Here is a 22,542-nt window from a genome sequence, read left to right as displayed (position 1 = left end):
CTTCATTGTTGTGATGTGGAACTGAACATGTCATATCAAGGTGTGCCTAGAAAATGAGTGGGCTTGATTGGGAGGTCAGGAATAATAGCCTTTCAGAACATGTGACATATGTATGAGTCGACTGAAAGAATCAACCGTTGCCATCAGGGAGAAGAATGTTCCAACAAGAGCCAATGCAAACTTCTTAAGGTGGGAACAAGTTTAATTTGTTCAAGGAACAGAAAGATAGCCAGTATGGGGCTAAATGAACAGGGCAAGTGTTATGAGATGAATTGTCTCCCCCCAAAATTCATATGTTGAAATTCTAATCCCCAGTATTTTGAAATGTGATTGAATTTGGAGATAAGACCTTTAAAGAGATAATTAAGTTAAAATGAGGCCATTAGCATGGGTCCTAATCCAATATGACTTGCATCCGTATGAAAAGAAATTAGGACAGAGACAGGTACTAAGGGAAGACCATGTAAAAACATAAGGGGAGGTGTAGAAGGTGGCCATCTGCAATCCAGAGGGAGGCTTCAGGAGAAACAACCCAGCCCACACCTTGATCTCAGACATCTAGGCTCCAGAATTATAAGAAAATAAATTTCTATTGTTTAAGCCACCCGGTATATGGTACTTTGCTATGGCAGCTCTCAAAAATGAATACAGCAAAGTACTAGATAAAGCTGGGGATGTACGCAGAGGACAAACCATAAAAAACTTAGTAAACTAGCATCAAGGGTTGAATTTTAAGTGTTATCAGAAGCCACTGGAAATATGAAGGAGAAGAGTGACACAATCTAATATACAAAGAGAATTCTGGCTAGCTGCCTTGTGTAAAATGGACTGGAAGGCAAGAACAGAAGCAGAGAATAACCAAGAGGCATCTGTAGTGGTCCAAGCAAAAGATAATGGTGGCTTGGACAAAGGTGATGATAGTGGAGACAAAACAACAACAACAACAACAACAACAACAACAAAAAACCACACAAAACTGGCCGAATTTGGGACGGGTTTTGAAGGACAGTTGGCAGGACTTGGTGGTGGATTAGATGTGGGGGTAAAGGAAAGAAAACAAACAAGAATGACTTAGATTTTTGATTTAAGCAATTGGGTGGATGATAGCACTAATTCCTGGTATAGAAAAGGTAAAGGAGAGGAACACATCTAGGGAGAAAATTCAAGAGTTCTGTTTTAGCCAAGCTGTGTTTGAAATGCCTTCTAGATATTCTCAATATGGAGAGATCACCACATTTGAATATATTAACTTAGCCTTCTAGGGGTGTAGTGGGAACTGGAAGTAAGACATAAAACCAAGGGAAGTTAGAACTCTCTCATACTATGTTCTGCAGGAAGTGATGTGAGAAATCTGGCCTTGACAATTCCTCTTAACTGTATTCCAAGAAATAGACTCCTGGAGATATTTCTGAGGCATTCTGGTTGCACAGTATGGTGGCTGGTAGCAACAATGGAAGGAATAATCCCCCTTTGGCAGGAAAAGACTACTTAACACACATACATTATGATTGCACAGATACTACCCGGATAAAAGGTCTGGAAAAAAATAAATGGATTGTAATGAACTTTCCGGATGTCAAGTGCTACTTATTGTCACATGCCTGTGCGTTTTCTTGTTAGATGCAGTTTTGTGGATGTTATAAAACATAGCAGTAGTATAAGATTTCATTCTTTCAGAAACCATACATTTTGAAATTGTGATCACTTCAAACAGGAGACAAGGTGAAGTTCATTAAGCAAACAGAGTTAGCAAGGCTATAGAAAGAACAACTTTCAAACATATTCTAGATCAATTAGTCCAAAATAATTCGTACCAAAGCACCACAGGACTGAATGGGTGCTTGCTGTGCTAATTAAAACATTCTTACTCACTTATTCAAGTAGGTTTGCTAAAGATCTCAATTTAGAAACCCTTCATTAGTATATCCTAAATGACTGTTGTATGTGCTAAAAATGAATAAGGCTGCGTATCTTTTTAAAATATTATACTTACTAATTTTTTACCAGTTGAAACTAACTTTCTTCACAACTGGTACAAGTTGGTACTTTTTAAACTGTACCACATTGCCCAGTGTTTGAATACAATATTTAGGATGGTTTTTTGGAATGCTGGGATTATTTTTGGGGGGAATGCTGCTTTTCTTTTTTCCTTCCTCATCCTAGATTTTTTTGCGTGTTGTGATTGCAGCCTTCATTAGGGATGGTTTGACAGGCTGCAGTCATTGTTAGTAGGGGACATAGTAATTCATTCTGAGAAGTTGCCTTCTGATTCCAGGCTGTAGCATGGCAAGTGATTTGTAAATATTCACCCTTTGTCATATGTTCAAACATTTGCTTCTCCTAGAGCTTATTTAAAATACATTAGTGAAAAACCACCAGCTGAATATTTGTATGCTTATAAATATTAAGTACAGGCTTATTTCCAACCATAGTTGTATAAAATGGCTAGTTTCAAGAAGTTGTTCTTGTTTTTGACAGCTGTCCAAATTCTAACAGCGGTAACAAAAATAGTGAGTAATTTCTCGTCTCTGTTATCGAATCTCGGTACCCTCAGCTGGACTGAGACTGGAACAGTTCAATAATATTTTCCTAATAGAAACATTCCAGTCAACATTTTACCAAGGAAAACTAATTATTGTCTAGCTGGTGAGTTTGGCCTTTCCCAAATTGTTTCAGAAAAATATGGTAACATTCTTATCCTTACAGTTTTCTCTCTCTCTCTCTCTTTTTAAAGTTTATTTCTGTTTCCAATTTATCACCAAGTATTAACTTTCAACTAAAACATTTATCTGAGGAACAGCTACTAGTCGCTTCTATAACATGGAAGGCACTTTGTGGCTGGTTCTGAGTAATTCTTAAAGTACAATAACCTTAATGCCATCTAGATTCTCTTCTTATGAGTCAGTGCATGATGAAATTAGATTCCCCTAAATGTCATTGCCCCTATTTATTGTCTTTTTCCTTGAACCAGGGCTGAGCTGGCTAAGTTCCATTGTCTCTCAACCAGATTTATCATGGATCAGACGCATTCCATTTCACAACAGGAATGTGCTTATTATAAATGTACAAAGCTTATAGTCTAACAAAGCACACAATCTGTTGGCCAAAACCACTTTGTTTAACAGTGGGTATAGTTTGTAAAGTTTTTTAATGTATCTGAACTAAATTTGGTATCATATAAGTTGACACTCAAACCTGGAAATAAATATGAAGTGAACACAGTAATGTTTATGCCAAACACAAAGCGAAATACATTTTAGTATTACACAAATACACTCCCTAATTATTTCTTTTTTTTTTTTTTTTTTTTTTTTTTTTAAAGATTTTATTTATTTATGTGACAGAGAGACAGCCAGCGAGAGAGGGAACACAGCAGGGGGAGTGGGAGAGGAAGAAGCAGGCTCCCAGCGGAGGAGCCTGATGTGGGACTCGATCCCGGAACGCCGGGATCACGCCCTGAGCCGAAGGCAGACGCTCTACCGACTGCGCTACCCAGGCGCCCCGTCCCTAATTATTTCTTATTGACATTATAGTTAGCCAGATTTTCTTGTTGCTTCAGTTGCTCTTGGATAGTACCTCAGGAACTTTGAAAAGTAGATTAATTCTTTCAGGTCTTCAGAACACAATTTAACATTCTGTCTCTTTAGTGATTAATGTCATTTAGTTCTTGTGCAATGAACTGAAGTGTATCCTTACAAATACTCAGGGAGAAACTAAGAGGTATCTCTAAGAATAAGAATATGGATAAATTTAGCTGTTAAAAAACTAGATTGCAACATTTTTTAAGAGTATGACTGTTAACAAAGATTAAAAGGAAATGTGCTCAAATGAAAAGAGCTATGGTTGGTCAGTGGATAATGACTGTTGCATCACTGGTGATAAAAGTTGAGAAATACCTGAACATTTAAAACTTCACCTACTACCTACAACTGTAGTAACCCCTCCCAAGGGAGATCTATGCACAGAGGACATGGCTTGTTAATGCATGCTGTCTACTATTCCAAACATTCAAATACTGATGTGACTCTGGATAAGGAAGAATGGACCACGTGTAGCCACATTGTAGGAGTATTCTTCACTTTAGTTACCAGCCTCTGTTTCACCTGTGGTTCACTCCATTCAGGCTCTCACTGTGGGGATCCCCTTGCTTCTGTGGGCTATACCCTTGGACTGGACTTGAAACAGCCCCAGCCCAGCTTTTGCTCCTGCATTTCTAGTCCACGCAAAGACTTCCACAAACTCTGGCAGTGCGTCTGTCCCCAACAAAGTGGCACATTTCTTGCTCTGTATCTAAGCCATTAGTCACCCAGTTTCTCGCTCTTCAGATCTCCTAGACCAGCGCCCAGGGCATTTCCCAACTGCAGGGAATGTTTATCAACTCTCTGAGAGGTCTCTGTAAAACCCACTCTCCCTAGACTTGAGATGAAAAAGGTAGCACATCCCATTCCATCCATTCATGCAGAAAAATGAGAAAGGACAGATCAGTAAAAATGAAACCGTTAAAAACTTTGTAATCCCAATACCGTTTATAGAGACCACTACTAATAATCTGTCACATAAACTTCCAAAATTTCCTGTGTTTATGGAAATGTTTTTCTCCCCATGCTATTATAAAATTACACCATAAGGACCTACATTCCATATTTAAATAAAATATGGGGCGCTGTTATAAGGTAATTTAAGAATGAATTCACACTTTAAATTGAGATTGCATTACAATGGACTTCTTAAATAATTATCTTCTGAAAATAGTCTTTTGTTGTAAGGTAGTTCCAGATACAATTAGTGAGGCTCCTTGTACTGAATTTCAGAATACTTCAATACTTTTATCCCCAAGGCAAAGATTCAGATTTTTATAGTGGTAACAGAATTTGCGAACAACTTTATAAAACATTTAAGTATTTAAAGAAGTACTTCAGGACCAACCAGGATATGTGTTAAGATTTGAGGCTACAAATCTATGTCACAATCCACAGAGGTTTTCTTCTCTAAATATACATGAATCAGATAGGAGAAAGAAAAAAAATTGAAATTATTTAACTGCCAAAAACTAATCTGTTCTGAGACATTAATAAAGGTTTTCTTCTGCGATGATATGAAGTTTAAGGCTTGAACCAATTGCGGGGAAAGTAACTATACAACTGCAAAATAATTCATTATTAAATTTTAGACAGAAAGAGGTCCTCTGTTCTTTGTGGATATGCAGAGCAGACCCAGAATGCACCTAGTGAATCCAGATCCTCAGTATGTTGAAGACACCTGATATCCCATAACACCCGCGAGGCTGCCAACTCCTTGTCCACACGGACTACATGCCATGGAACCCATTTTATGTCTCAAAAGGATTTAAAATTCATGAAGCTTGTTGAAAGCTCAACTGTCACATTCAACCCTTTCCAAAGTGTATGGGAAAAAGAGCAGAGCAGACATTTCAACTGAAGCTATTATTGTGCTTGAATAACCATATTCCATTAAATTGCTAATAAACCCACTAGAAGATGTTGATCACATCAACCGTACAGTTGCATTCCTGTCCTTTATACCAACTTGCTCAATTTCGTTTTATGCAGTATTACTCTTTCTGTGCCCTTTATTCCAAGGTTGCCCAGAATTCAAAGCACTTATTCAGTAAGTTTGTAATCCAGTTTAGTGTGCTATTAACAGAATTCTTTAAAGAAGATCATGGAAAAAGAAAAACTTATTTTTGGGTCAGTGACCAATTTTAAAGGAAACACATACTAAACCAGTTTAAAGGAAAAGGTCAGGATCCATGAGGTATTAAGGAAAGAAGAAAAAGAAAAAACATTCATTTCCACAATTTTCCGACATTCCTTAAAAATAAAAACAAGCCTAAGTATGGAATGGCAAGGTCCCGGTTCCCTGCACTGTGGTGAACAATACTGCCATTCATAGGAAGTTAGAAAGCAGGGGTTTTTCCTCAACACCAGGGAAGTTTTGGCTTCCCTTCCCTTTATTTATTCTGAGGTTCAAAATTGAACCTTATAAATCTTGAGTTAGTCTCTCAGAACAAATAATAATATAAAATGTATTAAATGCTTTAAAGTTTGCTTCATACTAGCATAACTAATTAACTCTCTCTCCATCACAAATGGCATATTAAGCCACTGTGGTGTTAGTGTTAAATACAGAAAATAGACGAAGCTGAATATAGATCCTATAGAATTAGGCATTTTTAAAGAACTAATATACTATCTCAGTAAGTATATCTGATGACTGAGTTAAATAGTTTAGCCCTCACTTAAAGATTAATTGAAAATATATGATGGAAAAAATCAAAGTTAAGGGAACAAATGTTATAATTTTAAAATTCTTTTATTAAACAGGAAACAATTCATTTTTCTGTAATTTTTTTTCTATTCATTATATCCATCTAAGAGCCTTAGAAGAAAGGATACGTATTCCCAAGCTCAGTGTACCTAATATTTGTCTCTAATTAGTTTTCCCATGGATAGAGTTGGGGTACCATTTCTCTCCATAGAGCAACTGGCCAGTATCAGAATGTTGGGCTTTTTTTCACCAGTAAAGTCAAACTGAATAAAAGTAAAATTTATTTTCTGGATTATTTTATGATTATGAAAATATTTGTATCTATCTTTTTACCTTTCATTTTTTTAAAGATTTTTTTATTTGAGAGAGTGAGAGTGTGTGTGTGTGTGTGTGTGTGTGTGTGTGTGTGTGTGAGTGGGGGAGGGGCACAGGGAGAGAGAGAATCCTGAAGCAGACTCCCCACTGAATGTGGAGCCCAGACACATTGAGGGGCTCCCAGGGCTTGATCCCAGGATCCGAGATCATGACCTAAGCTGAAATCAAGAGTCGGCCACTTAACCTACTGAGCCACCCTCTATCTTTTTAGAGTGACCAAGATAAGGTGTAGGGAAAGAGTTCCTCCTGCAGATTCCTCTCTGAAATACCTTAATGAGAACACATAAAAACCAACTCGACATCATGCACAAAGCTGTGGCAGAGAAGAAGTAAATGTTAAAGCAGCAATAATATCATTCGACAAAAATAAAGATGAATAACAGCCCAATATAAAAAGCTGTGAAATTACCGTAATTTCACAACCCATCAGAAACAGCAAAACACCCCATTACTTTAACAAATATTTATTGATCACCTAATAGATGTCAAAGCTAGATGCAGATATATGTGTAATAAATTTCTGAACTGGAGAATTAAGTGAAAAGAAACTAGCACATGATATAACTTACAGAACCATGGAATATTAAAATCAGAAGAGATCTTAGGAGTCATAGAAATCAGGGAACCAAGCCCCATTAGCTTTAAGTAACTTTCCTCAATCATAGGGGCTAAAGCAGGACTAAAAACCCAAGACCCATATTTACACTATAACAAGATTCCTGACTCAGTAAAAAAAAATATATTTTTACAGATTTTATTTATTAGAGACAGAGAGAGAGTACAAGCAGGGGGAGCATCAGGCTGAGGGAGAAGCAGACTCTGTGCTGAGCAGGGAGTCTGATGTAATACTTGATCCCAGAACCCTGGGACCATGACCTGAGCTGAAGGCAGATGCTTAACTGACTGAGCCACCCAGGCATCCCAGTAAAAATGTTTTTAAGACAAAAAGCCAATGTTAAGACTACTAATATAAAATCATTTCTACTTAAACAGCTTTAAAATAATTAATACACAATTATATATACATATAAATTTAAAATATCTTCTTAGACTCAGATACAAATTACCATATTTTATTTATAAAGTTTTCATATTAGTTGGAATTTCACTATTCGTGTAATGAAATGAGGAAGCATCTGCCATCTGACGAAACCAAAGCTCACAGAATAGATGTGGCTTGGCACTGGAAGACAAGAGTGAGGACCATGGCCCTCTATGACACTATCCAGGCAGGCACATTTTTAGACATTTCCACACAATGCACAGTTAGTGGTCCAGGTGTTTTTCAACTGTTTTTCAACTGATAAGAAAAAATTTTAATCAAAGCTATTCACAATGTCTGCCAGATTTTCCCCAAGTGGTTCTTTCACAAGGCAAAACATAACCCCTTCTGTGCCAATATACACAGAAACAATACATACACACCCATGTGCAATAAGACTTTGAGTAATCTCAGAATGGAAGATTTGGCTTCCTAAATAAGTTGACAACCTCTCTTCCTCTTCATTAATATTTGAAACCCTATCCACATGAAAACTTGGAAAATATATAAACTGCAACACAGTTTTTGTATTTGATTTCTCATTTGATAGCTGAACACTTTGAAAATATATCTAAAGTGAATAGTAAACATGTGTCATATGAAGAAAGTTTCTGACCTGAATACGAGATAATAAAGTAATTTGGGCTGATTTTTAGAGATGACTTATTGGACTCCATCCTATTATTTCAACCATATTCCACATATTGCATTTTACAAAGGACATAGTGAAAAATGATTTTGTTCAATACATATGGGTGGGTGTCAAATTTTGCAAACCTGAAAGAGATAGAAGAAATTAATTAGGGTGAAAAAAATCTCCCCTATTAAAGGCAAAATGGTAGAGGGAGTATAAGCTATTAAGAAGGACTCCTTTTGGTATTTTCTCTTTAAAGCTCCTCCCCTTCATAAGCTTTTCCCCATATGCGCCACATGCAAATCTTAGCTTTGTTTGGGTGCTTAGCTTGTTTCTATTAATAAAAATTTCTAGTAACCTAATGGGAAGAGGATTGCATTCTGCCCTAAAAGGCTTATTAAAAAACAGCAAATTAATACCCTGTCTATGGAGACTGGGATTCTTTTTAACAAGTGAAAATCCTGGCAAATGAAATACCCTATTCTTGCAGATGAAGTAAGTATCCAGACAGCTGTTTTGTAACATCACTAAGCCAAACATAACACGAGAAGGCTCCATACATCTACCAGAAACCCTGCAGAAAATTTACAGTGACAGGTAAATAGAAAGGCCACTAGAATAATGCACAGTTGAAATTCTAAATTAAAAAAAAAAAACACAAAACTTCCAAGGACGCCTGGGTGGCTCAGTAGGTTAAGTGTCTGCCTTTGACTCAGGTCATGATCCCAGGGTCCTGGGATCGAGCCCCTGCATCAGGCTCTCTGCTCAGTGGGGAGCCTGCTTCTCTCTCTCTCCCTCTGTCTGCTGCTCTGCCTACCTGTGCGTGTGCTCTCTCTGTCAAATAAATAAATAAATAAATAAATAAATAAATAAATAAATAAATAAAATCTTTAAAAAAGAATCTCCAGAGGCAAATTTCAAAAAAGCTTTTTACCTTTACCATGTCTAAATTTCTAATGTGCTTTAAATGCAAAAAATATGTCTTAGGGACACACAGGTACTTAAAAATGTGATGAACATCATTGATTGTTCCATTATCTGTGAATAAATTATTTCCTTTATGGTTTATCTGTGACAAATTTTACTTTCAGTCTCAACATAATCATAGAATGGTAAGAACTATAAGGGGCCTTATACAGAATTACCTAGTCCCTTGTTTTCACAGATGAACGAACTGAGGTCGAGCTGAATCCTTTGTTCAAAGTCCCCAGCTAGTTAAGTGTTCAGAGCTATATCTCCTGCCACCCAGATCAATGGGCAGTGCTCTTTCCTCATGTCCTTGGCACTGTCCTCCCACCAACAACGGTCACAATAGCTACATTCAAAGATGGTGTCATTCTAAGTGTTCCTTCTGGATGACTTTCTATTCAAGCTTCCCAACAAATCCATGAAGTATGCACTATTTTCACCACCATTCTCCACAAAAGGAAACTGAAGCACTGAGGGCTTAAGTAACTTTTGCAAGAGTCTGCCTCCAGAGCCACACCACACCCTCATTCGTAACCATTACATTACTGTTGACTTTTCTTGTGAGGGCATCTTTGTACCCTGTATCAACATGCTTTAAATAGAACTCATCTTTCTCCAAAACCTGACATCCTTATTTTTGAACTCTGTTAAAGTCATCCTTGTCCTCTAAGTCATGAAGCCTGAAACCTTGGAGTCATCTCTGTCTCCTCCCTAATTGCCCCCCCCCCATTTCTACCATTGGAAAAGCTTTTGAACCCACATACACTGCAATTTCCTAAGGTGTCCTCATTCCCTGTTGTCTGAACAATTATGAAGCCTCCTAACTGGTCTCTTCTTAATGATCTTTCCTTCTTCCAGTCATCACACACACTGTAGCCAGAGCAATTCTCCTAAAACAGCGGAAATCATATTGGTTTAAAAACTGAAGCTTAGGGGGGCCTGGTTATTTCAGTTGTTGGAGCATGTGACTCTTGATTTCAGGGTCATGAGTTTGGGCCCCATGCTGGGCATAGAACTTGAAGAAAAATAACAAAAAACCCCCCAAGAAAACCTAAGCTCACCTAACATTCATATTGGAAATTTTCTTCTAAATGTATAAAGTTTTTGTTTTTCACAAATTACTCCTTGAAACCTTATTCAGTTGTGTGAAGGCGATATTATTCTCCTTATTTCAAAGACGATGAATCAGGCCCCATAACATTAAGCAATATGCAACAGACAATTTTTAAAACTATAAATTGTTATATATAAATTATTTTATTTTCCTATAACTGAACATATTTTCTAGAGACAGAAAACAAACCAGGTAAATGTAGTCAAATCCAGTAATTTCTCAATCATTTACAACTTAAACTAAGTTAAATTCAGGTCCTTCCTTTTCTTCTCTACCTCTTTCTTTCTAGGTGACATTCACAGTGTGCATTTACAGAGAATTCTGTGCTGGAATCTTCCAGGATATACAATCATCTCATCATGGTCCTAGATTCTTGGTCACTGGCACTGTCACAGCTGATATGGTCATACTCCCACCGGTCACTGATTACATTGTTCATGTTGACTTCTCTAGCTATATATTTCAGTTCTGACTGTAAGATCCCTTTGCAATATTGTTGGCTCTCTCCTTTGTCTAGCTCTCTCTCTCTCTCTCTCTCTCTCACACACACACACACAGACATTGTGAGATCTCTCCATTCTGGTTGATAGGAATATGAACTATTCCCATCTATTGTAATTTTTTGGCCTACTTTCTAGTGATTCTCTCTCCAGTCTTAAGTAGTTGCTTTTATGCATGCAGACAAATTTATAGCTAAAGACTGAAGGAGTATTCTGCAGATGTCTCTCTTCATGAAGCACCTCACCTCCTGTATTCTGTCCTGAAATTCTTGATCTCCTCAAACTCTGATCTTTGTCCTCTGAACTCAGCAAGACCACTGAGCTCTGTTCTGTTCTGCTTCTCTCCTATGTGGCCTCTGGGCAGTGAGTTGGGGCAAGCGCAGATCTCACTTCATTTGTTTTCTTTCCCTCAGGGTTGCACATAATTGGTCCAGTTTTGTAACTGTTCACAACAAAAGGGAAATTCCTGTAGGCTTTCATGGCTAGAAGTAAAAGGCTCAAGCCCATACACTCAAACATTGTAACTTACTTCCCTAACAACCTCTGTGACAACATTCTACAATTTCTCCTAACTCAAATGATTGTTTTTTCTCATTAAAACAGTGAGGGCCAACATCTTCCCCTTTAACAAATAAGTGGATGGTCTAGAAAATATTTCTGTAAGAACAAGTATAATGATTCTTGATGATTTTGGTGACAATGGCATGAAAGGGAGCAGACAGTAAGTGCTATAAAACTCCTTGAGGATTTAGTTAAGTGTTATTTAAAATGCTATGCCCTGATATAGCTATTAACTCTAACAGAGCTTGGAAGCTAATTAAGAAGGCCATTTGTAACGACACAGCACTGTGTTTCTGGACTATGTTTAGGAGATGAACCTGTAGCAGAGAGATTAATAAGAAAATTTAGCCATTATATTAAAATTAACAGAGACCCAGAAGCACAATTCATAATTGCTGCTGATTCTTCTCCCCCGCAATATCTATTTAAACTCCTGTATAAGAGAGCCTCGGCAGGCCACAGTGCCTTTGCTAAAGGAGTCAAAACCATCAGTGCAGAACAGAGCAGCTAGAAACATGGTTCCACAGCTACACCCAGGGCGCTTTTTCAACTTGAAGCAAAAATGAATTCAGAATGGCTTGGGAAAAACTACTGAATTTTAGGCCTGGTGAAGAAAATCAGGAACATCTTAGAAGAAAATAATAGGTATTAAATATAATTTTAATGATGGATGTTCTATAATAATTTGCTTTTAGGAGGGCAATCTCATTTTAAAACACACTTTAAAAAATTATTTATTTATTTATTTATGTATTTATTTATTTATTTAGGAGAGAGATAGAGAGAGAGAGAGAGCATGAGCAGGGGGAGGGGCAAAGGGAGAGGGGGAGAGAGAATCTCAAGCAGACTCCCTGCTGAGTGCGGAGTTGTCGTGCTGCTCCATCTCAGGGTCCTGAGATTACAACCTGAGCCGAAATCAATTGTCGGACACTTAATCTACTGAGCCACCCAGGCGCCCCTTAAGACACACTTTAAAAGAATATTATCAAGTTGGAAAATGTGCCATTTTCTTCTTCAAGTCATTTTACCCTGGGAAACTCTTATGTTTGGATTGCATGGCCTTACCTGATGCCGTACAGCCAGCAGTCAGGTCAGCCTCTCAAGGAGGTGGGCTAGGAGAGTAATTGAGTCCATGGACTCTGGAATCTTCCAGGCTTCATTTTGAACATAAAGTCAGCCACTTAATAGTTGTGTAACTCTGAGATAATCCTCAACCTCTCCAAATCTTGGTTCCTTAACCTTGAGCCATTACTTGACCTAACTTTTGGATCTTTTTAAAGTAGAGATTATCATAATAACTGTCTCCTAGGGTTTCGGGGATGATCAAATGAAATAATGCATGTAAAAGCTTTAGCACAAAGCCTGGAATATAGCAAACAATTTTAGCTATTGTTACTGTTGCTACTATTGTTAAGGAAAAAAAAACCCCAAACTGCCTCTCGAACACTAGCTTTGTAAACACAAGTCATATAAATAGAGAGTAAATGTCATAAAACTATGAGGCTACAGAGATAATCTGAATGGTTGAATGAAAATTAATTATATAATTTTACCTCATCTTTACTGTTTTCCCTAAGAAATGAAACTGGAAGGATGGTGGAAGAGAACAACATATTTAATTTGTCTCACTTTCCCCCCTTTTGCCTCCCATTTCTAAATGTGTTGTCCAGAATCATTTGGTCCCTTAGTAAGCTATAAAATTACATTTTATATTAAAATTCACAAAAATTTCACTATAAGCATCCATAGGCATCTCCTCTTTAACTTAGCTGGATGCGGCATTCGGAAAGGTCCTGCTTAGATAAACTACCACTCTAGGACAATCAATGGCTCTCTGAAAAAATGACAAAAAACAAGAAAGCGTCACCTTCACTATGTTCCCGAGGAAGCTATTTTTTATCTGCTTTCAATGTGGAATATTTGGTCTCCTGCCTGATAGATGGCTTCCCTGTGAAGGTCTCAGGATTCACTAAAAGGAGTTGAAACAGATAACACCTGAGAAGTTGTACAGAAAAATGCTCAAGTTCACAAGCTTCGGAACTGAGCAACTCCATTCAAATCCTTGTGCCGATAGTTGCTGGTTGATTGGGCAAGTTCCTTATACTCTGAGCCTCAGTTTCCTCATTTGTAATATGGGCATTAAAAGTTACTTTTTCCTGACAGGGTTATTGTGATGAAGAAAATGGTATACATAAAGCACTTCGCATGGTGACCTTCCCACAATAAATGTTCACTGACTATAACTTACTATCTGTTAAATTTTAGCCTGGGAATCCAGATAATCCACACAAAAAACCCAGGACACAGACAACGTGCCACTTCCCTCACTACCGATCCACTGAACAGATGTGTGCTGAGTGGTTGATGCTGTGAGGCCCTGTGCTCAATGCTTTCCTTCACTGAAATCCTTTGTCAGGAGGGGCTTTACCGGAGACTGGGAGAGCAGCATCTCTGCTCTTATGCCGATGGCTACATCACTGTGGGACCTGGTGCAAGACCAACCACATAGGAGATGCTAATAAGTTAGGCTGTTTTTTCTTTTTGAATGAATTATAAGTGAGGGGTGAATGAATGAATGACCAAATACAAGATGATTAAGATGAACTCTTTGATCTCAGAGAACTCGTGTTCTAGCTGAAGTTGGAATTATCCCTCCAAAAGGAAAATGAAAGCAGGGAGGACTTCAAGAGGGTATTTCAGGTAGTAGGATCACTATGAGTAAAATACAGAAAAAAAAACTTTTTTTTGAAAGATTTTTGTTTATTTGAGAGAGAGCAAGCACAAGCAGTGGGGAAAAGCAGAGGGAGAAGCAGAGGGAGAGGGAGAAACAGACCCTCTGCTGAGCAGGGAGCCCGACATGGCGCTTGATTCCAAGACCCTGAGATCATGACCTGAGCCGAAGGCAGATGCTTAACTGACTGAGCCACCCAGGCATCCCCTCCCCCTTTTAAATACTGAAACTTTCTATTATAGTTATGGTAGTATAGTTCAGCAATAATGGCAAAAGAATGTGTAATCAAATTTGACATTTCTAGAAGACCTTTAAACTTTCAACAAAAAAACCCCACAAATATCTTTATTATTTATCATAGAAAAAAGAAACTCTAGTCGATTTTATATCTGAAGTCAAAGGACAGAAGAGAATACACTGTCACAGAGTGTTCTATGTCTGGTCAAGCCTAATTCTGCCTCAGTGTCCTTCCCTTATGTGCTAGCGGTTAGGAGTACCAATTACTACCCACTCCTCTTCTCCATCCAATGGCTACTTAGAAAGAGACAAAGGAAGAACAGGGATCAGATATCAGCTTTATCCAGCCTCCCCTGGTAAGGATCCAATTAGAGAACTGGCAAGGTTTCCTACCTTCCAGTCAGAACTGACCACAACCTCATCTATGAGCTGGGCTGATGTCATTTTAGAGCTCAATCACACCACTCTTCACCCCACCCACCTGTCCCAAGGCATTCCACAAGGAAATAGGAAACAGGAGAATGCTTGGCTGAGCAAAGAGATAAAGGTGGAACCCGCTTCCTACTTGAAGCAAATGACCTGCGAATCTACTAAAATATGTGGCTGACCAACAGGATGAGCGACTTACTGCCATGGATCAGAGGACCAGAATGGTTCCATGCAGTGGACTCCTTTAAGAAGACATGAGGAAAAGAAATACAAGAGTCCCCGCATCTCGTACTGCATGTGCAACTTTTTATTGAGTAGAGAAAGGATGTTATACTTTTTTTGGGATGAAACAGATTCTTGTTATTCTGCTATAGATGGCAGAAAGCCAAGCTTCCTGATTTGGTATATTTTATCTCTAACTAAGAATGGCCTGATAAGACAAACTTACAGCCTATAATAACCAAAGAAGCAAAAAACAAACAACAACAACAACAACAACAGCAAAAGAACCAAGCAAAAAACCCAAAAACCAAAACACCCCAGAAACAAAACCAAAAACAAAACAAAACAAAAAGCACTGTAACTCAAATATCCTAAAACCAAAGTTATTCCATTGTTTATATGTCTTAGAAGTAATAATCTGGGAGAAATTAAATCATTAAGTTGCCTGGGTATACAGTTTTCAAACAGTTCATCTTGGAGACAATGCAAGAAAACAGTATTACCCAAGTTCAATGCACGTTTAATCCATGTTTTATTGAGATGTCATAAAGAGTGCAGATATAGGACCTTTTGAGATTGCATCTGTGTCAGCCCTGTTAAAGGAACAAAACCGGATTGTGAAGGTCCACTTTTGTTTGTTATTTTTGGTGTTGTTTTTGGTCCATGTGCCTGAGGAGACCCCAAAATTTTTGTTTAGGAGAATCTTGGCTTTGTTTTGCTATGCCTCTGCTACTTTTTTATAACAAAATCATGAGCTCATTGGCACAATTTATTAAAAACAATCAGGGAGGACTGCCTGAAGAACAGTCTACTCTTCTGGAAATTCTAAAATGTACACCTGAATTGAGTTAGTTCACCTAGTGTAATACTGAATTCAGTAAGTTGCACTATAGAAATGTGATAGTTGATGCTATTTATATCATCACACTATGGCCACATGGGGCCCCAAGAGGAAATTCTGAGCTTAGTAGTAAGAACACTGTCACTTCTCAGTAACTGATCTGCCTGAATCTTTGGGTCGTCACAGACTGAAACACCTACCAGGTCCACCTCTTACTGTTGGCAGTAGAAAGCTTAGAGTGGAATTTGTGACCGTCTGTATTAGTGGCTAGATCATGCATATCATTAACTGCATTCCTGGCTCTTCCTGATGGTAATTATTCTTATTTTCTTCCTTTCTCCATATTTTGATTGATTCTGCCTCATATTTTATATATCCTGCTAAGCTGTCTTCTATCCCTTCTGCAGCATGGTGATACATAAATGGAAAACATAAAAATGTAAGCAGAGATATCATCCATACTCACAACCATGATTACGCTCTTTAAAGACATGGTAAGCAAGTATCTGGGACTTCTTTTTTTTTTTTTTTAAAGATTTTGTTTATTTATTTATTCAACAGAGATAGAGACAGCCAGCGAGAGAGGAAACACAAGCAGGGGGAGTGGGAGAGGAAGAAGCAGGCTCATAGTGGAGGAGCCTGATGTGGGGCTCGATCCCACAACGCCGGGATCATGCCCTGAGCTGAAGGCAGACGCCTAACCGCTGTGCCACCCAGGCACCGCAGTATCTGGGACTTCTAAAGCTTTATCTATACAGTTGTAGAACAATGGGCTGGAAAGTGAACACTTCTGAATACACTAGCTTGACACTTTCATTAGTGTAAATTCTGATGTTGTGTAGAAACTTCGAGTATTAAGAGTAGCTATGATAATACACCGTGCTGATGGAGTTTAACAATAAAATGACAGAAATGTTCCCTTTTTCCATGTGCCCAGAGCTCCTAAGAGAGAAGGAGACTACTGTGAAAACTTGAAATTCGTTAAAAGTGAAATCTTCATTACTGACAACTTCTTTTTACTTGGATTTATTCAGTTTCTAGGGGGTAAAAAAGAACAACTAAATATACTCAAAATATTAAAGACAGTTTTAACAGAATATACAGAAGAGCATGGTTCATATTTACCTTAAGGAAAAAAAGGTTGCAACGAGGCTGAAATATAATTTTACTTTGAATTTTAAGAGAAGCAGCTTTTGAGCTATTTTAAAATGCCATCCATTTAAGCATAGAATCAGATATTGTTACATATAAAAATTTTAAAAGCACTATTACTATCTTATTTGAAAGAAAACATGTTTTCGTAAACTTGTTTTGCACCTAGTTTGTTTTTTTTTTTTAATGTGCTCTGAAGCTGTGGTTTTTTAAAAAATTCACCTCCTGTTTCTCTTTTCTAGTCAGGGTTCAAGAGTGAATATTTTTTTCTCCTCAATCAGTCTTACACCTAATAACAAATGCGACTGCTTTCCACGTTTTTTACTGACAAAATATTTTAAAAAGACAGGATACATATGAATTTCCCATCCTGTTTTAGACTCAAATTTGGTATTTTCTTTTGAAATCTGTAATTTGTTACAAATACCAAGATACAAAAGTTCTTTTCTGGATTTTCTGGTAAATACAGCTGACCTAAAGTTTCATTTCTAGAAAACACAATCAACCAAACAAAAAATCTCAGAATTCTTGTTTTTGCTCCAAAAATATTAGTTTAACCTAAACAGATATCTGCTCTCTTAAGACAGCGGTGTGTGCGCTCGTAGAGGAGTGTCTGTTCCCAGTGATAAGAAGGGAATCTGTGTGTGTTGGCAGTGGGCTGGGACCCTCCCTAGGGCCTGTGAGGGTTTGATCTGGAGAGGAATGATAGCAAGTTTGAGGAAATTTTTCCCTTGGATATGGAAACTCCTGGGTTTACCAAACAGAATTACGGAAAAGAAGCAAAACAAAATGAAACAGTTATATCCAAGAAAAATCTGAGAAGAACTGTTCAAAACGTGCGAGACACACTGTACTTAAAATGTACTTGAAGGTTCATTTCTGTAAGGGCCGCCTAAACATCCCCAAGCCCTACTATTCAGGAATCTTATTTCCAGGCACAGTGTCCTGGAGCATTTGCAATTTTTCAGTTGGAACTCTCAGCGCTTTAAAAATAGTCTAAAGTCAGAAATTGAAATACTGATCTATTTTTCAACCCCCAAGTTGCTCCTTAGTCAATATAACACTGAACGTTTCTGAACAAAGGGATTCTGAAGGCTGGCTGTGGTTCAGGCATGTCCTAAACTTATTAAGGAGAAAATAAGTTATTCACAAAAGAAAAAAAAATTATGTCTATCCTCAGTTGGAAAAAGATCTATTTTTCCCCTAATGCTGAATTATGTATTCAATCAGTTCAAATTTTATTTTGGACCATTAATCTGTAATTTAACATAGTTGTTAAAATAAATGGATGTTTCGGTCTATTTTATGTCAGGTTGTTTACTAGAAAAATAATTCAATGGGCTGAACACATAAAATAGAGAGTTTCCCTTGTGAGACTGCTTACAAGTGGATACATGTACCCTTGGCAAAATTTACATGTTACTTTTTAACAATGTAATTGCTGACAATAAAACACTTCAGGTAATACAAAACAATTTCTGTATCTTAAATCATAGCTATAATCCTCCTGCTACCTTTAATAGGATAAGAAGTCTTTCCATAACTAGTTTTTAACAGTAAATTTCTAGAATATTTTCAAGCCCACAGAAGAGGTTTATGTAATTTTCCTTTAAGAATTGCATATTATATTTCACAAAAAAAGCTAATCAGAGAAATGCAGAACAACATTACAATTCACAAAGATTAAGAGAATTCAATGACCTCCATTTCTAAGATCCACTTCTTAGAGGATGCCACCTGGTCCTAAAGACCCATTTTACATGAAACTTCTGCCTAAGAACTGCAGGTGACAAACCTTGCAAGACCACATTCTAGAAGGTACTGCTAGGCTTCATTTGTCCTTACCATAGCTGACTGCCATCAAACTGCCATCCAAAACTGCTTTAGGGAAGCAGTTCCTCCGCAATCTTTTCAACAGATTCCCTGTTTTAACATCCACCTGTGTTCCTGCAGAACAGTCTGACCCGGATTGAGCCATGGAGCAAATAATAACACTAACTGCAACTCCAGACAGAAAAAAATAGAAGTTAATTTTCCAGACTCTTGTGGGAATACAGAGCATGTCTGCTGAAACTGAATCCAAGAGTTCAATGATATTGTAGACTCAAGTATTTCTTTATATTCCACGTAATGGCTTTTCCGTTCTTGGTGTTTTATAACACACTACTGAGCCATGATTTAGAAAGTGAGGGAAATTCTCCCTCTCCCTTCTTCCCTCTCTCTCTCTCAAGCTGAATTGTATGAAAATTATAATTGCTAAGTGAAACTCTAACAGAAAGCCACAAGAGTTTTTCCATGTAGTGCTAACTGAATGCCATCACTGCAATTTAAGTTAGTTTATGCTGATTTTCTTTATTTTCGGGTAACATAATTTCTTTATGTGTTAAACCTGAACTTCTTTCCTTTGGGTTTTGTTTTACTTCATTTTTGCCAGGGAATAACCAACTCTACAATCTGCCCTTAGGACAGCCTGCACAATATGTCCTCACTCTCTGTCATTTACCTCTGTTTTACCTTCTCCTGGCAAGGGCAGACATGTTCTTTTGTTGATACTACTGCTAAGCTACATTAGGCTTTCTCTTTTTACTACCAGAATCAGGGGCTACCAGATTCTCTATCAGTTCTATACAGCTGCCACTTTCTATTATCCCGAGAACAGAGATGCTAGCAATTCTCTTCAGTATAACTAACCGATAAGCCAGATGGGTTCATTTCCATTCGGTCTACAATCAAGCATAATAACAAAAATTACCTAAAAGAAATAGGGTTAAACTGTATCTAAGACTACAGAGGGAAACACACTCAAACACCTGAGGCAAAGATATTGTTTTTCCCTGACATTAAAAAACTTACTGTAAAAATAATGTACTTGGTTCTATAAAGGGTGTACGTCATCAAATTGTTAGTACAGACAGTGAGTGATTTCCTCTAAACAAACACAGGTGTCAGGAAGCTTAAGCATATAAATAGGGTCAGTCTTTATTTTTCTGTAAGCTTGCTTTAAAGTCTTAAAAAGTAATGTTCTGGATCAACAGAACAGGGCTGGTACTAAGGTGCAGTTCATTCCCTGCTCTGCATCTGGCTGGGGAAATACTTGGTCCTTGGCTGCAACTAAAGTGCCCTTAATGAAGTCCTGCTTTATAGCAGTGAACAGTAAACTGGAGATGGCATGTTGGAAAGGAAGTCTTGAAAGAAGGTGGGGTCCATAACAAGAGGACCTTATAGAGAGAAGGGAGGCAAGAAGCCACGAATCACAAATGTTTTGTTTCTTTGCAAGGAAGAAGGCCAGGGTGTAAGACTCTTCAGATGCTCTTATCCCAAGCTCCCCAACATGAGATGTTCTTATCCACTCATCCGAATACATCTCTGTTGAAATTAGAAGTAAAACAAATAGTAATGTTGCCAACATAAAACAAACAAAGTTCGGTTGTGAGCATTTAAGAGTGTACTGGTATTAGCCTCCCACAGTTTTAGAGAAGCTAAGAACCGAGGACCCACTACATAACAGGGCTATGATGTTTCCTTGTTTGAGTAACATACCTGGTGTGTTGTACATTGTTATGTTATTTTACAGGTGTGCAAGTGGGGGCCCAAAGAAGGTAACTTGCTCAAAGTCACACCACCTAGAACATGGAGCAGCCAGGATCATAACTCAGACCTGTCCAACTTCAAAGCCCACGTACTTATGTCAAAAGCTTCATCTTTATGAGAGATTTATGGAATAGAATTTTATCCTGGGAAACTAAGGAATGGACTCAAATCCAATAAAATATCTCGTGTTTAAGTTTAGATCTGTTATGCTTTCTCTTTTTAAATCTGTAGTCCAAACATCCTTTTCCTCTCATCAAATGAGTCATTAACCTCTATGAAAAATTATGGGATTCTCAATAATGTGAAATTATCTCCAGATCCAAAAAGAACATAAATAAAACAACTATTATTAATGTTTTAGAACTTGAAATATCAGTAAGGATACATATAAAACACAATAAACTTTACACATTCTTAAATAGTAAGCTGACAAAAACTATATTCTGACAGCACAAGCCGGCGCAGGTGGGGGGGGCGGTGGAGAGAGGCAGAGGGAGAGGGAGAAGCAGATTCCCTACTGAGCAGGGAGCCTGATGTGAGGTTTAATTCCAGGACCCTGGGGCCATGACCCGAGCCAAAGGCAGACACTCAACTGACTGAGGCAACCAGGTGCCCTGCTATATCCCATTTTTATGATATTTTTAAATTTCTATATTAAAAAACTATTATATCAAAGCTTTATAATTACATGCTAAATTACAAAGAAAGTGTATGACTCAGAGAAATGATGAAAACTGAAGTATATTTAATAAAAATGAAAGAAAATCTTCATTTGAAACATAATAACACAATTATTTTTCATTAAAAGAGTTTAGACCTTCCTAGCTGAGCGTTTGTTTTTGGTGTCTGCGTCCACTTTTTAAATATTTCCACTTCCTCCACACACATAGCTGTGAGGAGTTATGAACAGGAAGTTTTCTCCTGTATTTTCCCCAGTAGAAAGTTCTCCAGCTGTACACTGACTTACCCATTGCCCCAAATGTTAAAATCCTGGGCAAAGTTTTAATTGCTGATTTAGGAAAGATGAGACATTTATAAATTTAACACATTTTGCCCTTTGTTCAGACCATGTAGAATGAAGCCTCAGTATGCTTGAAAAATCTCTTAGCAACTGAGAGCGGGGCCAGCCAACAATGGATGATTCATGGATTTAGCTTGAGTGTGCAGGAAGGTCTGCCAAAAGGTCTGCACAGACTCACATTGCTAGACACTATGGTAAAACGTACTCTGACCTCTTTTAAATCTATCAGAGCGGAAAAGCTAAACTTGCAGCTTTCCAGCAATTCACTGGCATCTGGAAATATGCTTGAATTACAATATCTTGCTTTGAAAACCATCAATAGACTTTCTTAGATTATCATTTTCACCTAATTTAGACAATAGCCACTACTAATTAGGGATTTCCAAGGGGACGCCTCTGTGTTTTTAATCACTAACAATAATGGCTGCCCATTCAATTTAAATCTGAAAGGAGGCTTTTTGAAATCTGAAACTGAAAGAACTGATTGTTAGTTTTTTGTTAATATTGACCCAAGGGTTATACAGACTACCTTAAACAATAATCTGCACGTTAAAATGGGTAAACAGTATGCAACAGATACCCAGTTTCTGTCAGTATATGTATATAGGGAGAGATTATATCAGAGCATCCTATCTCATGCTTACATAAAATTCAAAAGACTTAAATTCTTTTGCTTACATTTGTCATTTCCTCCAACATCCTTTTTAGGGGTAAGTATTATTTCTCCTGCTTTGGAGTTGGAAGATAATGCACATGGAATTTAAATTATTTGCTGAGTTCATAGCTATTCAAAGGCAGGTCCAGGTTTACAATATGGATTTTTCTAGTTTAAAAT

General features: G+C 37.6%; 1 protein-coding gene and 1 long non-coding RNA gene across 3 annotated transcripts in view; one reads left to right on the top strand and one right to left on the bottom strand.

The window, feature by feature from the left end:
* Window positions 1–22,542, bottom strand: part of DDAH1 (dimethylarginine dimethylaminohydrolase 1) — a 128,975-nt gene that overhangs the window by 50,891 nt on the left and 55,542 nt on the right. The gene's annotated exons all lie outside the window — the stretch shown is intronic.
* On the top strand, window positions 16,082–20,881 carry LOC103662955. 2 transcript variants are annotated; one of them, XR_568617.2, is made up of 3 exons: window positions 16,082–16,255; window positions 16,351–16,437; window positions 20,670–20,881. It is a non-coding gene; the product is annotated as an uncharacterized LOC103662955 (long non-coding RNA). The 2 variants fall into 2 exon arrangements; XR_568616.2 differs by having other exon boundaries at window positions 16,329–16,437.

The sequence above is a fragment of the Ursus maritimus genome, unplaced genomic scaffold, assembly GCF_017311325.1.
Source record: "Ursus maritimus isolate PB19 unplaced genomic scaffold, ASM1731132v1 scaffold_12, whole genome shotgun sequence".
Classification (NCBI taxonomy): domain Eukaryota; kingdom Metazoa; phylum Chordata; class Mammalia; order Carnivora; family Ursidae; genus Ursus; species Ursus maritimus.
The sequence above is the reverse complement of the archived record's forward strand: the minus strand, read 5'-3'. Positions and strand labels throughout refer to the sequence as shown.